This window comes from Vicia villosa, linkage group LG6 (genome assembly GCF_029867415.1).
Source record: "Vicia villosa cultivar HV-30 ecotype Madison, WI linkage group LG6, Vvil1.0, whole genome shotgun sequence".
Taxonomy (NCBI): Eukaryota; Viridiplantae; Streptophyta; class Magnoliopsida; order Fabales; family Fabaceae; genus Vicia; species Vicia villosa.
In genome coordinates, this window is record NC_081185.1 from 66,445,835 (window position 1) to 66,468,441 (window position 22,607).

Sequence of the window (22,607 nt, forward strand, 5' to 3'; positions counted from 1 at the left end):
TTTACCAACAAAACTAGAGCTCCCCATGGTGAAACACTAGGCCTCACAAAATGTTTTGCTAGCAACTCTTCCAATTGTTTCTTCAATTCCACTAACTCCGATGCCGACATTCTATATGGCGCCATAGACACATGCTGTAAGGCCCGTAAAAAGTACACTAGCAGTAATTAGAATTTTGAAATATTAAATAGTATTATGCTATTTTATTTTATCGATTTTCTATTTAATTGTCCATTCTGACAAGTTTTGTTGAATTGTGTTGTGTCTAAATCACACTTTTAAAATTGACACAAAGATTATATTAAGTTTAAATGTTTCTATTGTGTCGAAAAAGTTTCGTTTGATTCTTAAGAAGACAAGAAAAATATATTCGTCTTTTAAATTTTCACTGATTTCGATTACCGTCAAAATTTAAATAGGAGTTTTATATATCACCTAGAATGATAATTTAATCTCAATATATTTTTTTTAAGCTAATGATCAAAAATTTGTTCGGAATTACAATTTATTCGAAAATTATGTTTTGTTTTAATTTAAAGATTTTGATGGAATTTTGATGTTTCCGTAAAAGTTGTTTGTGAGCAAATTACAACTCATCTGAGAATGAACGAAGAGACTGAACGAGTTAGTAAGTTGGACATCATACAAATATCTAGATATTTTTGAAATATATTATTATTTTATGATAATATCTAGATATTTTTTAATATATTATTATTTTATTAAATTAATGATATAATATTAAGTAATAATTATTATTATTGTGGTTATATATACATGGTTGTGGACTATGTGAATGAATCAATTAATTTTCCTCTTTCACGCTTCTCCCTCTGTAAAATAGAAACAGCTCCTCCTTTGTCTTCAAACTTAACACCGCCGGTCCTTTCCTTTGCACCATTTCCGACCACCACATACTCAAAACAGAAAAAACCAACATCACCACTATTATCCTCTCTTTCCCCTCTTTCTTTGTGTCAAATTTATTTTATGATCGGAACACTTTCTACCGGCGACCACCGTACCGGAAATCATCACCAAAGTGCCGAAATTACCTGAGACTGTCATGAAATCTTTTTGTAATGGTAAGACCTCACATTCTTGAAATACCGGTATATTTAAATTGGATTTTGGATTCGGTTTATTTGAAATAATTTTGAAAGCTAGTTTATGAATTTGAACCGAATTAATCTTGTAGTATGAAATAGTTTTCACATATCCTCCCTAGAGTTGGAAGTGAGATTTAACTTGTGTTTTTAACGGCTGTGTTCTTCACATTAGTTTGAATAGAAAAGTGATGTTTTGTAAACTTTCAAGTTGGAGTATTTTTTTATATTAGTAGAAAATTGTTGGTTTTGGAAAGCTTTTATGTTGGAAGATAAGATATGATATTCAATGAATTTGAAAGGTTTGAATTAATCTTGAAATGGTTATTTGGTATTTATAAGATAAATCAATGTAAGTATTTATTTAAAATCAAAGATTGAAGTCGTACAGTCTAATTCTATTTAGTAGAGTGTCATTTTGAATAGAAAATATGATTTTAATCCTCCACTGCAATTAAAACCCAAAATTCTCCCTATCCTCAAATTTGTTTTCTTTAGATAGAAAACCTTTTTAATATAAAGAGATTTGGCAAATTCCTATCCAAAACCGACTTTGCCGAGGTTTATAGTCATAAGCATTAACGTACGGTTTAAATTCTATTCCTAATTAACTACTTTTAATAATTAACATAGGATATGATGTATTCATTTAACATCTACTTTATATTTAAAACTATTATTTAATTTTTAATAATTGAATTAAGCACTTATATCAAATGTGGATTTAATATTTTGTTAATGAAAAACATCTTGCCATACTAGTATGCATAGTAGTTATATTTGCAAGTTCTGTCAAAAGAAAATAATACATGTTTATGAAAATATCATAATATTATTTTAAACTAGTGAGTGATGAACTTCGGCATTAATATATTATTATTTCTTTAACAAAATCATCTTCTATGTTAAAAGATATATTTAACATAAAATGTTTAGGTTGTTAAATCGGTAATAAAACTCAAACTTAATTGATTAGGTAAATGGTCAAGATAAATCCTGCATTATGGATGTAGTTGGGTTGTATTAATTTAAACAAGTGGTGTATTTTAAAAGGTTGAAAGTATGAATCGAATAGGAGACATCGTCGAGAGACGGATTGTGCTCGCGTAATGTAAGTTGAACGTGTGGGAAGCTTGCAAAGGTAAGGGCACTTTCTAACGATATTATATATGATTGAATGCATATGTGCTGGTATGAATGATTGTGTGCCCGGTTGGGGATGTGTGTTTCTGCTGTGATGCTAAACTTGAGAATGTGTTTTCATATGATTTGTTGAAAATATATGAATTGACTTGTGGTTATGATTACACATGTGAAGATTATGTAAGTTCATATGACTTGTTGAATATATGAATTGACTATTGAGAAATATTATGATGCATTTGCATATATGTGCTCATGCATATCATAGTTGCGTGTATGTCGAGAGGACTGCACCGGGTGAGGACTCTAGAGGACGAGCCCACCTAATCCTGCGGGATTTTATTGAGTTGGTTTCTGTTGAGATCACTTCTAGTGAGGCAGTACCTCGGTGTCTGTTGGGATCACTTTTAGTGAGGCAGAACCTTTTTAGTGGAAAGAGGCCACGACTCTCTGCGGAGAGGTTAAATTCCGGAATTCATGCATGTGAGGAACCCGGTTAGGGGGATCACACCCATGTAGAGTCTGCATTTGGATATTTGTGCATTACTTTATTTGTTGAAATAAATATTGTGACTGTTGTATATCATGTTTTACTTGCATGTGTGTATTCTTTCATGTATGCTATTTTTAGATTGTGACCCTCTACTATTATTCTGTTGTGGCTAACGACCACCCAGGCTGTTAGCAATTGGGGATAGTTAAGGTATCCTGGTGTCGTGAAGACTTGCAAGATGTGAATGTCATTGGCTAGGAGTTCAAGATCAGCTTAGGGTTTTGTTTTAGAATGTTGTCTGTGTTTGTTTGGGAAGTTTGTTGTTAAAGCTGAATGCTTAATTTGTGTGTGTGGTTTTGACCTTTACTTGTTGTCAAGTACTCTGTACGCAATTATATTCAAGTGGTCAAATATTTTATGACCTTGGGCATTGCGCTGGGCCTATTTATGGAAAAGACTTAGACCGAAAAGCTCGTACTCTGTTTTATCATTTTTATTATTCCTAAAAGGATAGTGGTCCATATTTTGTAAGGCATTAATTTTAAAAAAAAAATACACTCGCGCTGTTAAAAATCGGGGTGTTACACATGCCTCGTACCAGGAACTAGATCTATGGAAAACTCCACCTCTCTCTTCGGCGGCACATTAGAAAAGTCTTCAGGAAATTCTCGCACTACTGGAAAATCCCCAACTGCAGCTTGACCCTCCACAGTCAACGATGCAAACACGCCAAACAACTGCGCCCCATCTTCCAACAGTCGATTCAACTCCTTAGTAGATAAGACACCAAATTCCGCATCCTTCTCAAGAAATGGAAATCTCACCAACTTATGATAACAATCAATGTGGACACGATTATTCATCAACCAATCCATTCCCCGAACCACGTCTAACTCGTTCATCGGCAAACAAATCAAATCAACAGTAAAGTTCTTACTAAAGATTGATACCGGACAGTTCTCACAAACTAAAGAAGTAGTCACCGACCCCATTGCTGGTAAATCGATAACCATCTCACCACCCAAATCAGACAGAACAAGACCTAATCTTTTTACACAATCGGCGACTATAAAACAATGCGAAGCACCCGTATCAATGATAGCAATTAAAGAAATGCCATTAATAAAACAAGTACCTCTGATCAGTCGATCACCCTTATCCGTCTGAGTTCCAGCCAACGCAAACACCTTCCCACCAACTTGAACCTTCTTCTTCGGACATTGATCGCTCATGTGTCCCTCTTCACCACAATTAAAACACACCACTCCCTTGGACGCACAGTCGGATGATATATGTCCTACTCTTCCACACTTGAAACATTTCCTCGCGTCACTATTGTAGACATCACTTTTGTGACCTGACTTACCACACTTAAAACATACAATCTTAGCAGGAGCATCTCCCCCACCAAACCTTTGTTCATAACTCATCTTTTGCTTACCCTTCCCTCCGTCATACGGCTTCCCACGATTCTGTGGACCCTTGTTCCTCTTTTCATTAATCACCTTATGATGAGCATTGTTATCCTCATCATAAATCCTACAGTTGTCCACCAAATCTGGAAATACCCGAATCTTCTGATACCCTACCGCCTTCTTGAAATCAGAACGCAACCCATTCTAGAACTTAATTCACTTAGAAAATTCTGCTCCCTCACCAACAAAGTGCGGGTAGAATTTCACAAGTTCATTAAACTTTGCCGCATATTCAGACACAGACATGTTGCCTTGAACCAACGCCAGAAACTCAGTCTCTTTCTTTCCACGGACATCCTCCGGATAATACTTCCTCAAAAACTCCCTCTTGAACACCGTCCAGGAAATCTCTTCACCTGTTGCTTCTAACCTTGTCAAAGCCTCCAGCCACTAATCACCAGCTTCCACATCTAACTAATGAGTGCCATACTTGACTTTCTGCTCTTGCGTGCAATCCATCACACGAAAGATCCTCTCCATCTCTTTCATCCAAGTCAAGGCTCCCTCGGGGTCATGCGTTCCTTTAAACACAGGAGGATTCTCCCTCTGGAAAGTTGCTAAATTCCGAGACCTCGCATTCTCATCTGTATGCATAGCTTCAGCCATAGCTTGCAATGCAGCAGCAATAGCGGCGCCATTACGTCCAACCATCTCTAATCTTCACAATAACACCAAGAGAAGTAAGCCCAAAGAACAACACAAGAAAGGTTAGACCAAACAACACGACACTTGGTCGGACAAGACCGACCCGCTCTGATACCACTAATGTAACACCCCAATTCTACCCAAGCATTTAGGTACAAATATCAGAGTATAAAAATTAAATTCATATAAACAATTAGGGTAGTACACTTAAGGAACCACATTACCAAAAATGACATACTCGCAAAAGATGCGTAGCACAAATAATCAAAGAGGAAAGATTCTCATAAACACTTGACAGTATTCATATATATATATATATATATATATATATATATATATATATATATATATATATATCGGTAAACAGAATATCCACAGTATTCCTCCAAAATACAACGCATCAGAAGGTATCCAAAATACATAATATGAATACATCCAAAGGATCATTTATACATCAAAAAGATCCTAAAAGCATCATCTATAAAATAAGTGTTCAATCCCCCTAGGTGTTACGTATCACGAGCGGACGACTCTAAAACGGACGACTACTAAAAGAGCACCTACAATTGCGGATCACCTGCACATTACCCACGAGTAGGTAACATTAAAGCAGAAGGGTGAGAATATAATTTATAATGAAAAAGCATGATAAATATAGTAATGCCAACAAGTATCATCAAGAATCATACAACAAAGTAATCCACTAAGTCGACCACAATCAATGTATGAACAATGCGATAAATGAGTGAGAACATAATGGTAAAGACAGATGATGATGAATGAGACTCGACTATGCATATGCATGTGGTACCCAAATCCGGAGTAAACTCCTCCTTGTTATCATGACAAATACACCTTGCCAAGCATTATACTGGGACTTCATTTCACTCAGGAAAGTACACCGTCGTCGAGCAGTAAGCTACGACAAACCGTCATCGAGCATTTAGCCCCCATTGATGACCTCTTGCCACTCAGGCTAATGTACAGTTACCGAGCATTAAGCCCTACTGGTAACCAATGCCACACGGGCCACCTGCTAACAGCATTCCGCTATTAACGTAATGAAATGTTATGCTGTGCACACAAACGACTCGATTACATAACAACAACAACAATAATATAACTTGGTCACATATCCACATCACACCGGTTATATTAATCCACACGAATATATCATAAATACCACTCAAGCTTTCATAATCACACATCACACATTTACCGTCAAAACACACCTGATTAGTAAATATTATTTCACAAAATACATTTATGAAAACTCATACAACCACCAACACACTCTTCTTTATCATAAAGCATACTCAATGATTTCCATAACACTTCAAACGACGCAAAGAAACGACCTACGGTTCAAAAGATACAACAAAACGAAGATTGGAAAAACTAAGTTTTACACCGTTCGCTTAAGCTCCGCTCACCGGACCCAGACAAAAATTAATAGACAAAAATGCAGAAGCTCCTCTTAGCGGACCCTCACAAAAACTGTTCTGCAAAAGAACCTCCGCTTAGCGGAACTGCGCAAACCTAGAAAAACCAGTTCTGCAACAGACCTGCCAAAGCCCAACCAATCATCTCAAAACCTCATATAAGCTTCCCTACACCTCCTACACAATCCATACATGCCATATATTCATGCTAACAACCAATGATTCATGGTTTATTCACTAAATATCAATAACCTAATAATTCCTTCATAAGCAAGAAAACATGGAGAAATAGAAAACAAACATGATCAATGATGATATCTATCATCATACTACTCATACACACCACAAAATCATGTTCATAACTTCAAAACTCACAAAACTCATAATCTACCATTGTTGGCCAAAGCATAGAAATAAACAAGATTAAGAACAAAACTATAAGGATCATACATCCAAGATAAATTAGATTCACCCCCTTACCTTGGTTAATCTTGATTCTAGCTTGGGTTTGATCTTCTCACAAAATCTCTTCTTCTCTTTCTCTTTATTTTCTCCTCTTTCTCTTCTCACTTTTCTCTCTATTCTTTCTTTTCTTCTTTTTCTGGTTTTCTCTCTTATCTCTTTTCTTTCCCCCTACTTCCTATTCACTCATAAAAATATCTAACTAAAATATCTACTTTACGGTCTAAACTTAATTGCTCCGAAAACCCCCAAAACGCAAAGTAGCACATTATATACGTTTCTACTACCAAAAACGTAAAAATCATCGATTAAATTATAATCTACTATACCGAACTATTACCGACTGACACGACTCAAAAACGGGAAAATTTAATAAAAATACATCAAACATCACAATTAATCAGAAAAACACATTTACGGGCGTTACAACCACCAGTTTCCTTCTGCTGACTTAGTTCTTTCTTCTACTTGGGTTAGATGACCCCCCTCTAAAATTATAGTTTTCTCTTGGCAGGTGTTAAGGGATCGCGTTCCTACCAGGGATAACTTACTTAAGATGGAAATCCAACTTACCTCATGAACTTACTCATGTCCTTTTTGTTCTCGGTTTGTTGAATCATCTACTCATCTCTTCGTGGCTTGTGAGATCGCTTCCTAGAGCCGTCTCAAAATGTTTAGAAGCCTTGTACAAATGGTAAAGTCGAGACTTAATAAATAAACACAAAAACTGAAAAAAAATTATATATATATATATATATATGTATCATCAATAACATTAAAAATATATATAATATTATAAATAACAAAAAAAATACAATTTTAAACTAATCCAGTCTCGTAACCACTTAAAAAATATTATTCAAATTAACCAAATTGATCAAGTAATTTAAAAGTGATAGAGACGTACTAAAGTTTTTTTTAATTATATGATAATTAGATTTTAATTGCGTCAAAAAATCATTAAATTTTTAAAACCTTTTAAAATGTTAGATTACTCAAATAATGTAGAAAATGCTGTACTAACATACTCATTATATCTTTCCTAATACTCGGTTTATCCATCGGATGCATTTTAAATAGAGATGTTAATATTTAACAAAAATAAATAAAAATAGTTTGTTAGTTTAGTTAATAATACTAAATATAAGAGTAGTGTATATTATTTTTCTAAAATTTCTTTTTTAAATTATTAATCTCACCATTTTACTATTTAATTCTTTGAAATATTTATACCAATTTTTAAAATAGATAAAATGAAATTTATAATTCTTATATATAAAATTATTAAAATCATTTTATAAAAAATAGTCATTATCATAAACAATTATAGATAAAATGATAAGCTAAGAGTTAAAAATATCTTATATTTTAGAGATGTTATAGTGGCCAAAGCAATAGAAGATGAAGTGATTGGAATAATTGATTGTGTCACTCTTCGACAAATCATAGATATTATTGATGAGCACGAGATAGTGTTTGTATCGCATGCTTCCAGGCACACAAATGGTTATGCAGATATGCTTGCTACGCGTGGTTGCATTGAAAAAAATTTCACCCTATATGATGAAGTTTCGGCATTTCTTGAGTCGTACTTAACTGCAGATTCAATTGGGAATAGTAGTTTCTTCTATGTTAAGTTGTAGTTTCTTTTCTCTTTGAGCTTAGACCCTCTTTTGTACCAAAAAAAATATAAATTTAAACTTTAGAAATGTTATGTATATATAGATTGTATATTTAAAGCAGTAGTAATAGCATTCGCCCATTGAGCTGGTGTGCTATTTTTACGAGGGATGTCTTGACTCTTTTTCATATATTTATTTAATATGTTTATTTTTTTAAGTGGAGGACATAGGATTAGAGGGAGTTGTTGATGATTTGGCATGTTATGGTCTGGTCAATTTGAAAATCTAAAAATGATATCATTTTCTCGAATTCTTTAGTGATTTAAAAAGACGTGGAAGACATGAGTATTATTTTGGATTTGAAATAGTTTTTTTGGAAGGACTGTGAGGAACACTTGTACCTTCTCAACCAATAACAGCGTGAATGGTTTTGGCCTCCTTTATACATGTTCTTGTTAGTTTTTATCGATTTTTGTTTTTCAAGTGTCTTTTGTTGAAAAAATCTAGCTTTGTCTGGATTCTGGTTTCATGTTCTCTTTGTTTGGCACCTGTAACATCCCAAAATTTCTTATTTAATTAATTTAATTAAGTTTTAAATTAATTAATTTGAATTAGCATTTTATTGGAATTATGTGGGAAGAAATAATAAAATGTAGTGTTGGGCCATTGGTGAAGTTAGTAATGTGGGGGTGTTAATGTGAAGAAGCCCATTACTATATTATGTCATGTTTTCATAAAACAAAAAAATAAGAGGAAATTGAGAAATAGAGGAGGTAAACCTAAGAGGGAGAGAAGAAGAACTCATGGGCAAAAGCTATTTTCGCAACTCTTTGGCAGCCTTCACAAAATGGGTCATAACTCTTTGCTCGTAACTCCAAATCAGGTAATTCTCAAAGATTCGGATTCTACACGAAATTTCCTTCGATTTGATATATTAATTCGTGTTAGGGAGGTTCTCGATGAGGGAGATAAGCGGGTTTGAAGATTGGGAATTCTTGCCGAAAGTGAAGAAAAGAGGCTTACGGGTTTGATGGAGAAGAAGAGGAAAAGTTCAGATTCTTGGCTAAGGTAAGGGGGGACTCTTCCGATTAACATCTATTATCGGGTTATGGATAATAGGACTGATATAGATATATTATTTCATGTCAATTGAGTCGTATGATAGAGTTGGGATTTTGGGGATGTTTGTTGGTAATTATCTATTTTGATGAATTCCATGAATTTGGTGTTGTATGATGTTTGATGATGCATAATATATGTTATATGTGTGTATGATATATGTTGTGTGGTTGTTTTGTGATGGTTGATCAACTTGAATCGATTTGGTCGAAGTTGAAGAACTTGGGATTCAGGTTCGTATGCAGTCAATTGCGATGGGAATCTCTGATCTGATCAGGTCGCGCCGCGACCCAGTGTTGGCGCCGCGAAGGCGTACTTGTTTTCTCGTTTCGCACCGCGTGCATGTGTTGCGCCGCGTCCCAGTGTTGGCGCCGCGAAGGCGTACTTGTTTTCTCGTTTCGCGCCGCGTGCATTTGTTGCGCCGCGAACTGCTTGGCAGAGAGCCAAGGATTTTTGAGACGTTCAGTTCGCGCCGCGAACTATGTTGGCGCCGCGTGCTGTTAGTGTTTGGAATATTTTAAAAAGTTTAAAGATGCATAACTTTCGAACCGTTGGCATGTTTTAAGTGCCGTTTCGAGCAGGATGAAGCTTATGAAATATTCTTTGTGTTATAATAATGAAATGAGCAGCGTCTTGAATTTATTTTATCATCATTTGCTTGTTTTGATGAATGTTGTGTTGTGGACATATATGATGAGGTGTAACGACATAAGCTATGTTTAAGACAATATTATGTGATGATTTGTTTGTTGGTATGATGAAGCTTATGAGATAGTTTCATGATGATGTGAATATCTTGTTTGTTGGATGGATGATGTATTGTTGACATATATGATGAGATGTGACAATATAAGATGTCGTTTTGAAAATCATTATGATGTGATGATTTGTTGAGAATTGTATGATGATGATTGCTTTGTTTGGAATGATGTGGATATATGTATGTTCTTTATTATTAATGATGATGATTGATGTGGACACATGTACGTTCTTTAATAATGATGATGATGATGATGATTGATTGTATTTGAATGATGCTAATGTATATAAACATACTTTGATGATGATGATGATGATGATGATGAAATGAGTATTTGATGATGTTACTCATTAGACTTGACGATGGTATAAGTATGTTCATGTATGTTTGCATTCATTCATATTCATTGATGATGCTGTATCCATGATGATGTGTTGGATCAGTAAAGGGCATGATTCCCATTGTGTGGAATCTGTGCTGGCAGGGCCGTATCTTGATGATGTTGGATCGGTCATGGGTTATTCCCATTTGATGAGGTTGGTACCACATGCATAGTGTCAGTTGCATTCATATGCATGACTTTTATAACATGATTGGATGTATTCCAGTGTTATAAATATTGATGTTGTGTTGGTTGATTGTTTTGTGATGATGAAACTTGTCTGAATGTCTGTTTATGAAACAATTGGGTGAATGATGTAACTATGATGTGTTATTATTTATGATTCAATAACATTTGTTAATTTGAATGAGACTCACCCTCACTGTTGACATTTTCAGATTGGCGAGTAGCGGCTTTTGGCTTTGGTGAGGATAGCTCATAGGCCAGTTTGTTTAAGTATAGCTTCGGTGTCATGCTCTGATATTGTAACACTGGGGAACGCTAGTTTAGAGTCTACGATGTTACTCTATTGTGTTGTTATTGTATTAATTTTGTGGGATATTGCATAGATGATGTTATGCTTATCCGTATGACGAGTATTCTGTTGTGTAAAAACATGATTTGTTAAATTGATGATTCGTTCCTAAGTGAAGCATGACAATTGATTTATGATAAATTGTTTTAAATTGAATTGTGGCACCCTTGATTTCATGTTTTACTCTGAATTGTTTTATTAATTTCCGCTGGGTTTAGAAGGGTGTTACAATAGTGATATCAGAGCAGGTCGGTCCGTCCGGCCAATTGTAGGGTCAGTTGAGTTGCACGACAGTTGAATACTGTCGGCATATCATCCCTTGGTACGCGACATGTGAGTGAATCACTGTCGGTACTTGGTTGTTTGTTGCGGAAGTTGGTTTGAAACATGTGGGGGAGAAGCTTCGCTTTTCGGTTATGTTTCAGTTTTAAAATGATTGATTCAGTAGGCTGTTGTTGGCAACAGTGCAAGCATTGTTGGAGTTATTGTTTTCCGAATCGAAGGTGACTTGAAATTAAGATTTGAGTGGTAATTAAGTTAGAACATCTTGAAGGAATATGATTAGGGGTAATTGATGATTATTTGTAGGAGAGGAAATTAGGAAGTTGAAATGTATTATCTCTGCTGAGGGGCTGCAAAGTTGTCAGTTGAGTAGCCTTGCGTCTCGGAAGAGGTTCAGCTGCAAGTTGCAAAGAGGATTGTTGTCGTAATGTTTCAGAAATCGCACTTCGGTGATGGGATATGTTGCTCAAGTTATAAGAATGTTTGGAAGTGAAGAGATATGATAAGGAGCTGTTTGGAATGTGATCAAGTTGAAGAGAATGAGTTTTGGAGTGAGATTTTCGTAAGCAAAACGCAGGGAAATTGCTGAATAACTGCAGAACTTCGAAAATTCATAACTGGAGTTCTGGACATCCGATTTGAGCTCCGTTTGAAGCGTCGGAAAGCTAACAAGATGAAATTTGTTTTAAAAATGGTTGCAGCAGCGGTAACATATTTAATTGTGACACGGTGATGTTGGAAAGAGGTGAAGCTGTGGTTACGCTTGTTCTTAGAACTAGACTTGTTTATTGGTACTGCACGGGATGTCAGTGTCAGCGTTGAACGGATTGAAGGAATAATTAGAAGGTTTGTTGAGAAGTAATTTGAAGAATTGAATATATCATTTGAAGAGTTTTGGAGATATCGTATAGAGTGTCGCTGCATGATGTCGATGTTGCATTTCGGATGACGTTGGAAAAATTCATATCTTGAGTTCCGAGTGTCGGATTAACGTGCCGTTTGAACCTACGAAGAGGAGAGGTTATGTTCTAACTTATGGAAGAGTTATAAATACAGTATAGTGGTCCTATAAAGAGATATTTCAAAGTTGGTTAAGAAGGCGTGAAGCTTGTTGAATAGGAATGGTTACTACCGTGATTGTTTGAAACGAAGTTGAGTGGAACATGTTGTTGACGAATAAGTTGATGAGATGTTCGGTAATAAAGATGATTTGAGTGCCGATGGATTTTAGTGAGAAGTGAATTAGTAGGAAAGGTGAAATAAACTTTAGAACGGTTGAAGTCATATTTGTGACGCTAAAGCAACGACAAGTATAAAAGAAGAATTGTAGAGAATTTCTAACACCTATTGATGTGAGGAAGACTTGTTGAGATTTCGAGTGGAATGACATTGGGATGTGAAATACGTCACAGGATTGGGAGTAAACCACGAGTTATGAATGTTATCGCGGTTTTGCTAAGATGAGGATTTTGATTCGGAATGAGATGAATAGTAATGTACGAGTATATTAGTGATTATGAAGTTAGGAAGCACTTAACAAATGTGTGATGCCAAGTGACTATGAAGCGGATTGTGCAAAATGTTTGGACATTGGTGTCTCACCGTCAAGATCCAATGAGAAGGAAGTGTGCGAGTTGTAAAGACTCAAAGTGAATTATTGAACTATGACGATGATAATGAGTTTGAGTGCAAACTCAGAAAGGACACTATTATGTAGTAACGACGGTTTATGCTTACTTGTGGTTGTCGGCTATCTATTGACAAATTGAGGACTTGATCACCCTTAATCTCTTGTTGATAGTAGGCGGAATCATATAGATGGGATGAACTTGTTTTGTTACCTTAATGGTTTAAAAAGTGATGAATACTGAGCCGTGAGAATAATCACTCACTATGTTGTGTGAACTTATGAAGAAGTGAATATGAAAGAGTGCAACAAGGTGGACAAATGACTTAAGACGGGTAATCAGAGTCGCGCAGCGAAAGTGTGATGTGGAGTAGTGTGCGAGAACTACTCGTGGGCAGTAAGGAATTAATATGTCGGGAGCCTACGTAGAGAATATGTATTGATCTATATGTTGGATTTAGAATCCAGTGGATGTAAGGATGTCGTGTCGAAGAATTATAACTCTTTTGAATAATTACCGAGATGATGGATACGTTATTATGGTTGTACGTAGTTAACGAGTATGTATTCGGCGAAGTTAAGACGATGAGTTGATACCATATGATACTATAATAATTTTGTGCTGTTGTAAGATGTTATTGTAGATTCCAGATATAATAAGGGATTATACTCTAAGAAAGATGAGGTTGATTTAATTCTTAGAGAAGAGCGAAACTCAATTTGAGTTATTTTGTAAGAAATGGTGTATTGAGGCTAGAGAGTGTGATTATAATTACTTGTGTGTACTTGTTCTGATGGTTAGGATGTTTAAATAGAGGAAGTAAATCAGGAATTGGTTTTCGTTGGATGCGAGTAAGGATGGCTGAGTAGTGAATTAGTACCATGGATGGTAAGAATGATTCTTGAACGAACGAGTAAAGAAGGCCAGAGTTGGGTATAACTCAAAAATCTAATTGGTAATGATGGTTGTAATGAATAATCAGAATAGTGCAGCAAAAGCAGAGTGTAACGTATTGGGTAATTGCTGGTGTGACTTGAGAGGAGTCAGATAGTTGAAATTCAATAGTATGAAAAATACGATTATTGAGTTTCTTGAAGGAAGAAGTTGGTGAAAAGTGTAAGTATTACTTTATCGCGCAAATGGGAAAGTGTATTTCAGGTTGGTACGTTCGTGTATGGAATTCATTGCTGCAGTGTTGATCAATGTGATCATACCATGGTTGCGTAATTGTATTACTCAGTTATTGAGCGTATCCTATGGATCGCACCTCGACGTTTTATTGTTGTTAACCTTTTGGAGGTATAACGAGTAGTACACCTCTGGGGTGGTCGAATGCAACGTAAGAGCAACAATTGAATGCATGAGACATGTTTCTGTTGGTTATGCCAGGTGAATTTTGAGGATCGACTAGGGAAATGTTACATGAGAACTAGAGAGGCAGATGAAAGACTCCTATCCGGAACTTTTCACTTGAGGTATGTTTTCGAGGACGACAACTTTTTTAGTGGGGGAGAGTTGTAACATCCCAAAATTTCTTATTTAATTAATTTAATTAAGTTTTAAATTAATTAATTTGAATTATCATTTTATTGGAATTATGTGGGAAGAAATAATAAAATGTAGTGTTGGGCTATTGGTGGAGTTAGTAATGTGGGGGTGTTAATGTGAAGAAGCCCATTACTAAATTATGTCATGTTTTCATAAAACAAAAAAATAAGAGGAAATTGAGAAATAGAGGAGGTAAACCTAAGAGGGAGAGAAGAAGAACTCGTGGGCAAAAGCTATTTTCGCAACTCTTTGGCAGCCTTCACAAAATGGATCATAACTCTCTGCTCGAAACTCCAAATCAGGTAATTCTCGAAGATTCGGATTCTACACGAAATTTCTTTCGATTTGGTATATTAATTCGTGTCAGGGAGGTTCTCGATGAGGGAGATAAGCGGGTTTGAAGATTGGGAATTCTTGCCGAAAGTGTAGAAAAGAGGCTTACAGGTTTGATGGAGAAGAAGAGGAAAAGTTCAGATTTTTGGCTAAGGTAAGGGGGGACTCTTCCTATTAACATCTATTATCGGGTTATAGATAATAGGACTGATATAGATATATTATTTCATGTCAATTGAGTCGTATGATAGAGTTGGGATTTTGGGGATGTTTGTTGATAATTATCTATTTTGATGAATTCCATGAATTTGGTGTTGTATGATGTTTGATGATGCATAATATATGTTATATGTGTGTATGATATATGTTGTGTGGCTATTTTGTGATGGTTGATCAACTTGAATCGATTTGGTCGAAGTTGAAGAACTTGGGATTCAGGTTCGTATGCGGTCAATTGCGATGGGAATCTCTGATCTGATCAGGTCGCGCCGCGTCCCAGTGTTGGCGCCGCGAAGGCGTACTTGTTTTCTCGTTTCGCGCCGCGTGCATGTGTTGCGCCGCGAAATGCTTGGCAGAGAGCCAAGGATTTTTGAGACGTTCAGTTGGCGCCGCGAATTAAGTTGGCGCCGCGTGCTGTTAGTATTTGGAATATTTTAAAAAGTTTAAAGATGCATAACTTTCGAACCGTTGGCCTGTTATAATGATGTGTTATTATTTATGAATCAATAACATTTGTTAATTTGAATGAGACTTACCCTCACTGTTGACATTTTCAGATTGGCGAGTAGCGGCTTTTGGCTTTGGTGAGGATAGCTCATAGGCCAGTTTGTTTAAGTATAGCTTCGGTGTCATGCTCTGATATTGTAACACTGGGGAACGCTAGTTTAGAGTCTACGATGTTACTCTATTGTGTTGTTATTGTATTAATTTTGTGGGATATTGCATAGATGATGCTATGCTTATCCGTATGACGAGTATTCCGTTGTGTAAAAACATGATTTGTTAAATTGATGATTCGTTCCTAAGTGAAGCATGACAATTGATTTATGATAAATTATTTTAAATTGAATTGTGGCACCATTGATTTCATGTTTTACTCTGAATTGTTTTATTAATTTCCGCGGGGTTTAGAAGGGTGTTACAGCACCCCCTCGTGTTTTTGGTGGTTCAGTTTGCTTTGTTGGTTCTTTGTGGCTTTTGTTGTTGTTTTAGTGCTTTTAGTCTATATTGACACTCCTTGTGCGATTTGTTTGTGACGATCTATGTGTACTTTTTCGCCTAGTGTCTATTTATATATTTTATTTGCCTTTAAAAAAAATAGTCGAACAACAATCGCATATATATATATATATATACAAAAATGTTATTCTTATACCAAATCTTACACCTACACCGTATGTACGCACCACACTGTTTATGTACGGACGACACTGTTCATGTACGGACGAATACTATTCATGTACGGACGGATACTATTCATGTACGGGCATTTATTTTTAATGCCTGGACGTGCATTAACCAACTTCATTACTGTATTAACCAAGTTTTTACACTGCATTAACCAAGTTTGATGACTGCTAAAAAATATTTTTAATACCTGGATGTTGTATTAACCAACTTTATTACTGAATTAACTAAGTTTTTACACTGCATTAACCAAGTTTGGTGACTGCTAAATATTTATTTTCTTTTATTGATTGATTAGCAGTGAAAGGACCAAGATACTCTCCAACATGAACTTCTTTAAGTGTAGAGGATCTGATCTCATTCTGAAGAACCCAAGTGAAACTTTGATATTGGGATATGAATTTTTTTTGTCCGGTACAGTTTTCTATGTTAATAGATGTTTTTTCTGCTAACTTCATGTATAAAATATTATAATGGAGCATATCATATAATCTTATGGAACATACTTTAAGATCCTGCATGGATCTCTCACACATATGTTCATACCTATGTAAATTTTATGTTTATCATTATCTACCAATAAGTTGAGATTCTCTTCATTTCATAAAATAGATAACCACAAAGAAAATGAAGATTTTATTAGAGATATCACTTTGAGCTTGAGAATCCTGATTCCACAATAGAATCACAAAACCTGCAGCTTTTCTTTTTCCTTACAACTAAACTATCCTTGCAATGCTTTTTACTTGCTTTTATACATTTCATTCCTAATAGCAAATCAGAAACAAAGAACAAGACTATGATGCATTTAATTGCCATCAGTGTCCTCCAGAGAGACTCCATAACTCTAGCAAACTTGTCTATCATCAGTATTCCGAGTCCTGTATTCAAAAAGAAAAATACCATATGGTTGCCTGCAGTTAAATCTGTAATAATAAGCTACAAAATTACCTAAAATTGCAATAACATTACAAACATCATCAGCTGTGAAGTTCTAACCTCCCCGCCTTGGAGAACTAATAGACCACAAAGAGAAACACTCCAATATTTTTTTATCAATGATGTCACGCTCACGCCGAATTGTTTTTTTAAACCTAATAGCTTATGAAATGTGTCCAGATATTCATCAAATATTCATATGTTGATCATCCTTTAACTGAAAGTACGATTAACACTTATAGATGTAATAAACATCTTTACACCTTTCATAAGCTATTATGTGCTAAAAAAAATATAGTAAGACTCATGAAGAGAATAGAGGGGAAGCAAAGATGGAGATGGAGATGGAGATGGAGATGGAGATGGGAAATGAATGTGTACTTATAAGCAGACATCCCATATCACACAGCACTCAGCTTCTCCAAATCACATGGCTAAAGCACTCCAATTGCCACGCGTACACACTTCCCCATACCACCCATTTTTTTTCTCTATTTTTCTATTAACAAAGTTATGGGACTGGTCAAACATGCATAACATTTTGGGTCCCACTTCCCCATACCACCGTTTATTATGGTGACGTGAGAATCAAATTTGAAAGAGAAAAAGTAAAAAAGTGAAGATGGAAAAAGAGAAAGTGAGGGATGGGATAAAGTGATGAACCAACGCTTTTGCAGACACCACATCATGGGACTGGTCCCTCTGGTCTGAATTTGCTGCGGTTTCTCTCCGATTAATCCAACGTTTAACAGTGATTTGAGGATAAAGGCAATTAAAGTAAAAAGGGAAAAGACAATTAAAAGGAAGAGAAACATTGTGTCGGTCTTCTTCTTCAACTTTATTTTCTTTGCCATCTACGTGAAAGCCTCTGGAGTATAATTGTCCACTGAATTCAACAGTTTAGAGACAAAAAGGTGAAAACAAGAAGATCATATCAAACATATTTCATTTCTGGTCTCTTCTTTAGTTCCTTGTAATATTTTAGTGACAGTTTTTTAGATTTTGGAAATGAATTTTCATCTTTCTAAATATTTTTAGTGACAAGACTTTTAGTGACAGATTATGAGAGTGATATGAATCTTATTTTTCAATATAATTTTAGTGACAATTTTTAAGTTTTTAGTAATGGATTTTGAATTTGATATGAATCTTCATCTTCTAAGATAGTTTTAGTGAAGGTTTATGGGCTTTAGTGACGGATTATGAGTTTGTCATGAATCTTCATCTTTTAAGATAGTTTAAGTGATGGTTTCTCACTTTTAGTGACGGACAATCTTCCATGTGGCCCAATAATACACTGTTGGCATCCACGTAAACCCCGTTTGTGGAATCTAAAGGGAGGATCAATTTTGGGAACAGAAATTATTACGAGAGCCATTGTTTGAAGAAAAATTTTGTAGGGACTAAAATTGAAGGTTTTCATATTTGTAGGGACTCCAGACATATTTAACCCTTATTTTAATGGATGCATTATATATCCGTTTCACTTGAATTCAGCTCTATCTATTATGGTGGGGCCAATAGATATGGGTAACAATTGTTGGAACAAGCACAAAGCTTGTAGGTGAGTCAATGGAGAAAATGGAGAATTTGAGAAGATGAAGTTAATTGAGATATTGAGTGAAAGAAAGTAATTGAGAAAAATATTAACAAATGGCATTAGCTTCAAACCATGTTGCATGAGGGGTATTTATAGGATACTAACTAATACAAGCTGGATCAATAACAAACCCAAAAGCAACTAAAAACACAAAATTACGAAGGAAATCGATTTCCCTAATTGGAAAAACAAAAATAAAACAACACACCACTCAAGAAATCGATTTCTCCAAACTTTGAATCGATTTCCTCTTCGGAACTTTGTTTTTCCAAACATCCAAAAATGCTTTTCCAATAAGCTACTTTCCACGAAGCTATCTCAAAAGCTTCCACAATACATTTGAATTATCAAGGACTTCAATACACCATCGTAATTCAAATGCTCCAAGTTCTTCATACCTAAACTTGTCACTAGCTTCTTGAACACCATACTTGTTATACATTTCGTTGACAAATCCGCAACTTGTTCTTCACTTCGACAATATCATAATCGCAGTTGGCCTGCACACACTAGATCCCTCAAGTAGTGAAAACTCATCTAAATATGCTTGCTTCTCCCATGTGCTATGAGATTCTTAGTGATCCGTTGTCGCTCACGGATCAAAAACGAGTAATTTTGAAATATAGTTACGGTAACGACAACTCGAGTATTGTATCACAAGGATTCTTGTACAATTTTTAACCTATTGAAAACGATTATGGAGGGTTTGATCGATTAAGAAAAATAGTGCAAATAAGTGATTATCAAAATAAGCTGAAATAATTAATCTACTGTTTTGCCATCCCAACTTATCATCGACCCAAATAATTCCCAATTCCTAAACGCATTCTATTCCCTTTTCGATTATAATAAAAATCATTGAAGCGCAACTGATATTACTTGATGTATGTTCCTAATTTCCGAATTAAGCAAACAGATTAGATATAGCAATCGTGAATTAAGAAAACACGATAAACATACACGAATTAAGAAAACACAATTAAAATATTAGAACATGCAATCGATGAAATAAATCAATCAATTCCTAAGATAAATTGAATTAAGAAACAAATACCAAAGAGAAGAATTGAAAGAAAATAAAATTTAATTGGAAATTAAAAGAACCTCAAGGTGTTGACGAAAACCAATTATAGCAGATCAAATTCTTGGAATTAGTTCTCCATGATCAAACGTACGAAGCTCTCAAAATAAAATTGTAAATAGTGAATAGAACGTCCAATTCACAGTGGCGCTACTACTAGGTAAAAGTGAAACAAGGAATTTAGATCATAACCCAATAGGGTCAAAAAACATAAGAAAAACCGACCCAAAATCAACTAAAGACTAAAGAGTTCTAAAGTAAAAAACTTCAACGAATTACTGGGAATTATGCACTCCGAATCAACCTTTGACTCCAACATGAAAGTTGTAGCTCTTTCTCTCAGCTTTTTGGAGAATATTAGAACGCATTGATTCCATTCTCGTAGCTCCAAATATGTTTTTTTTATTGAAAGCTGCTAATACTGAAAATAAAATACGACAATCAAATTAAGGCAAAAATACACTAGAATATAAAAGCACAATAAAATTGAAAAATAAGCAAAACAAATTATGGAAATGCCTAAGTACAAACGTAGAAGATTTTGCATCAAAATGCACTGATCAAATTCCCCCACACTTGAACTTTTGCACTCCGGACAAACTAAAAACAAAACTCAAGAAAAATAACACTAGTAAGATACTTATTCTAAGCTACAAACTCTTCTTCGGTTAAGATAGCATCAATAGGTACTAATCTTGCACACTAAGGATATTGTAAGAACACTAATCCACAATTATGCAGTTGTTGTACCCCAATTTTTGACCCTGAGATTCCACCTCATTTTGCATTAAGCACCAAGGGTGTGTTCATCATTATCATCATTCATAAACCATTTTCCAATAAAAAATATACAAAAAAATGTGTGTTGCTTGTTGTTTGTTTCTCAAGGTAGGTGATTGATCAAGGAGTTCAGGCAAATTAGGATTTTGTGGTTCACAAGGTAGATAAAGCTTTCTCATGTTCTCGAGTGTCTCCTCTCTTTGATATTCAAGCCCAAGTATGGTTCAAATCAAGATCAACAACTTTCAAATCCATCTAGTGCACAATTAGATTTTTGACCTAATTCTCTAGTATGTTGACTTTTGGTCAAAGCAAGGTTCCATGGCTCAAATTATGATTCAAGGATCTCCAATGCCTCATTATAATCCACTAATGACATTCATTTGACTAGAAGATCTTGATTCAATTGATACATGGAAGAATGCAATTCATTTGGAAAAAGTCAGCTGTTCAATATCACCTTTGACTTTTGAGAAATTTGGTCAACCATGAAATTTTTAAGATCAAAATTATGAATATAATATTATTAAAGTCATTTGAACGAGAAAAATCAAGAAAATCAATAAAGGAATCAAAAGTCAAAAATTAGGGTTTGTTTTTTCCATGAAGAAAACACATGTTTTTTGCTTAACTTTAAAAGGTCATAACGTCTTCAATAATTAGCCATTTTTTGTGCTCCGAAACTCAAATGGAAAAGGATATCAAGATCTGCAACTTTGTCAATGAGAAGATTTTTCTTGAAATGAAAGGATTTTAAGTTATGGAGCCATGAAGTTGATGACTTTTTCTCCAACACTAAGAAAAATTTACAAAACAGTTTTGAACCTTAAAAGTAAGTGACTTTGAGGCCACTTTTCTTCAAGTTCCTTTGAGAATTTGAGAAAATACCAAACATGAAAGTTGTAAAGGATGTTTAGGGCTTTCCCAAAAGTACAAGAAATCCTACGTAGCATTTGTGAGCTAGGAGATTCGAATATATGAAGTTGGACTTCGACATCTTGCCTATAAACCATAAATCTTGCCTATAAATAGAAAATCTCCAATTCACACCATCACTTGAAAATTCAACATTTTCACTATACATAAACTTATAGTTTTTGAGTTCCAAGTTGTTTCCGTGTTAAGTAACCACCTGTCGCTCCCGGGATTTTCATCCAAGTACAAACGCGAAAGTGGCGCAAGAAATAGAGTCACCATCCATGTCTATTTATCCTAAGGGAGGGAAAGGAAACACAAAATAAACTTGGAGGAAAGATAAGCATGGTTGAAGCGATCCAGAGAAACAGGTAAGGTAGTCGGTTATACAAGGAGAATGTGCTAGCACCCCTAACGTCCATCATACTCGATGGGATCCATGCTTGTTGTCTAATCTATGGGTGTGAAAGAATCTATGTCTAAATCTAAGAGCTAAAATGCATGCAAAATGTAAGGAAAATAAAGAGTTGTACTTGCACAGGCCCTACCCCTGCCTACGTATACTTTTTGAGGAATCAGAGGTACCATAGCTCGGCTAACTAGTTTCTGTTTGTTTTGTGTTTTAAGGTGAACAGTTACATTCGCATCCTACGGCATCTCGACTTTTGGAGACTTATGCCATGGAGGTAGGAAGGAAATAACGTACTCTTAAGCGCCGTTGAGGAAAAAGAAAGAAAGAGTGTGGTTTGTGTTTTAAAGATGCATGAAAGAAATCCTAATGGGAAGGGAAATATATACCTAAGTTGACATGAAAAAGGGAAATATAGAAACCTACTAGAAAATAAGAAAAACCAAGCAATATCACACAATCGAGCGCCGCTCGATAAGCACACAACTAACCATTGTGTGG

General features: G+C 35.2%; 1 long non-coding RNA gene across 1 annotated transcript; it reads left to right on the plus strand.

Moving 5' to 3' along the window:
• The first annotated feature begins 758 nt into the window (after positions 1-758).
• Positions 759-3,346, plus strand: LOC131611601 (uncharacterized). The gene is made up of 3 exons (XR_009287042.1): positions 759-1,085; positions 2,160-2,247; positions 2,927-3,346. It is a non-coding gene; the product is annotated as an uncharacterized LOC131611601 (long non-coding RNA).
• Positions 3,347-22,607: the final 19,261 nt, after the last annotated feature.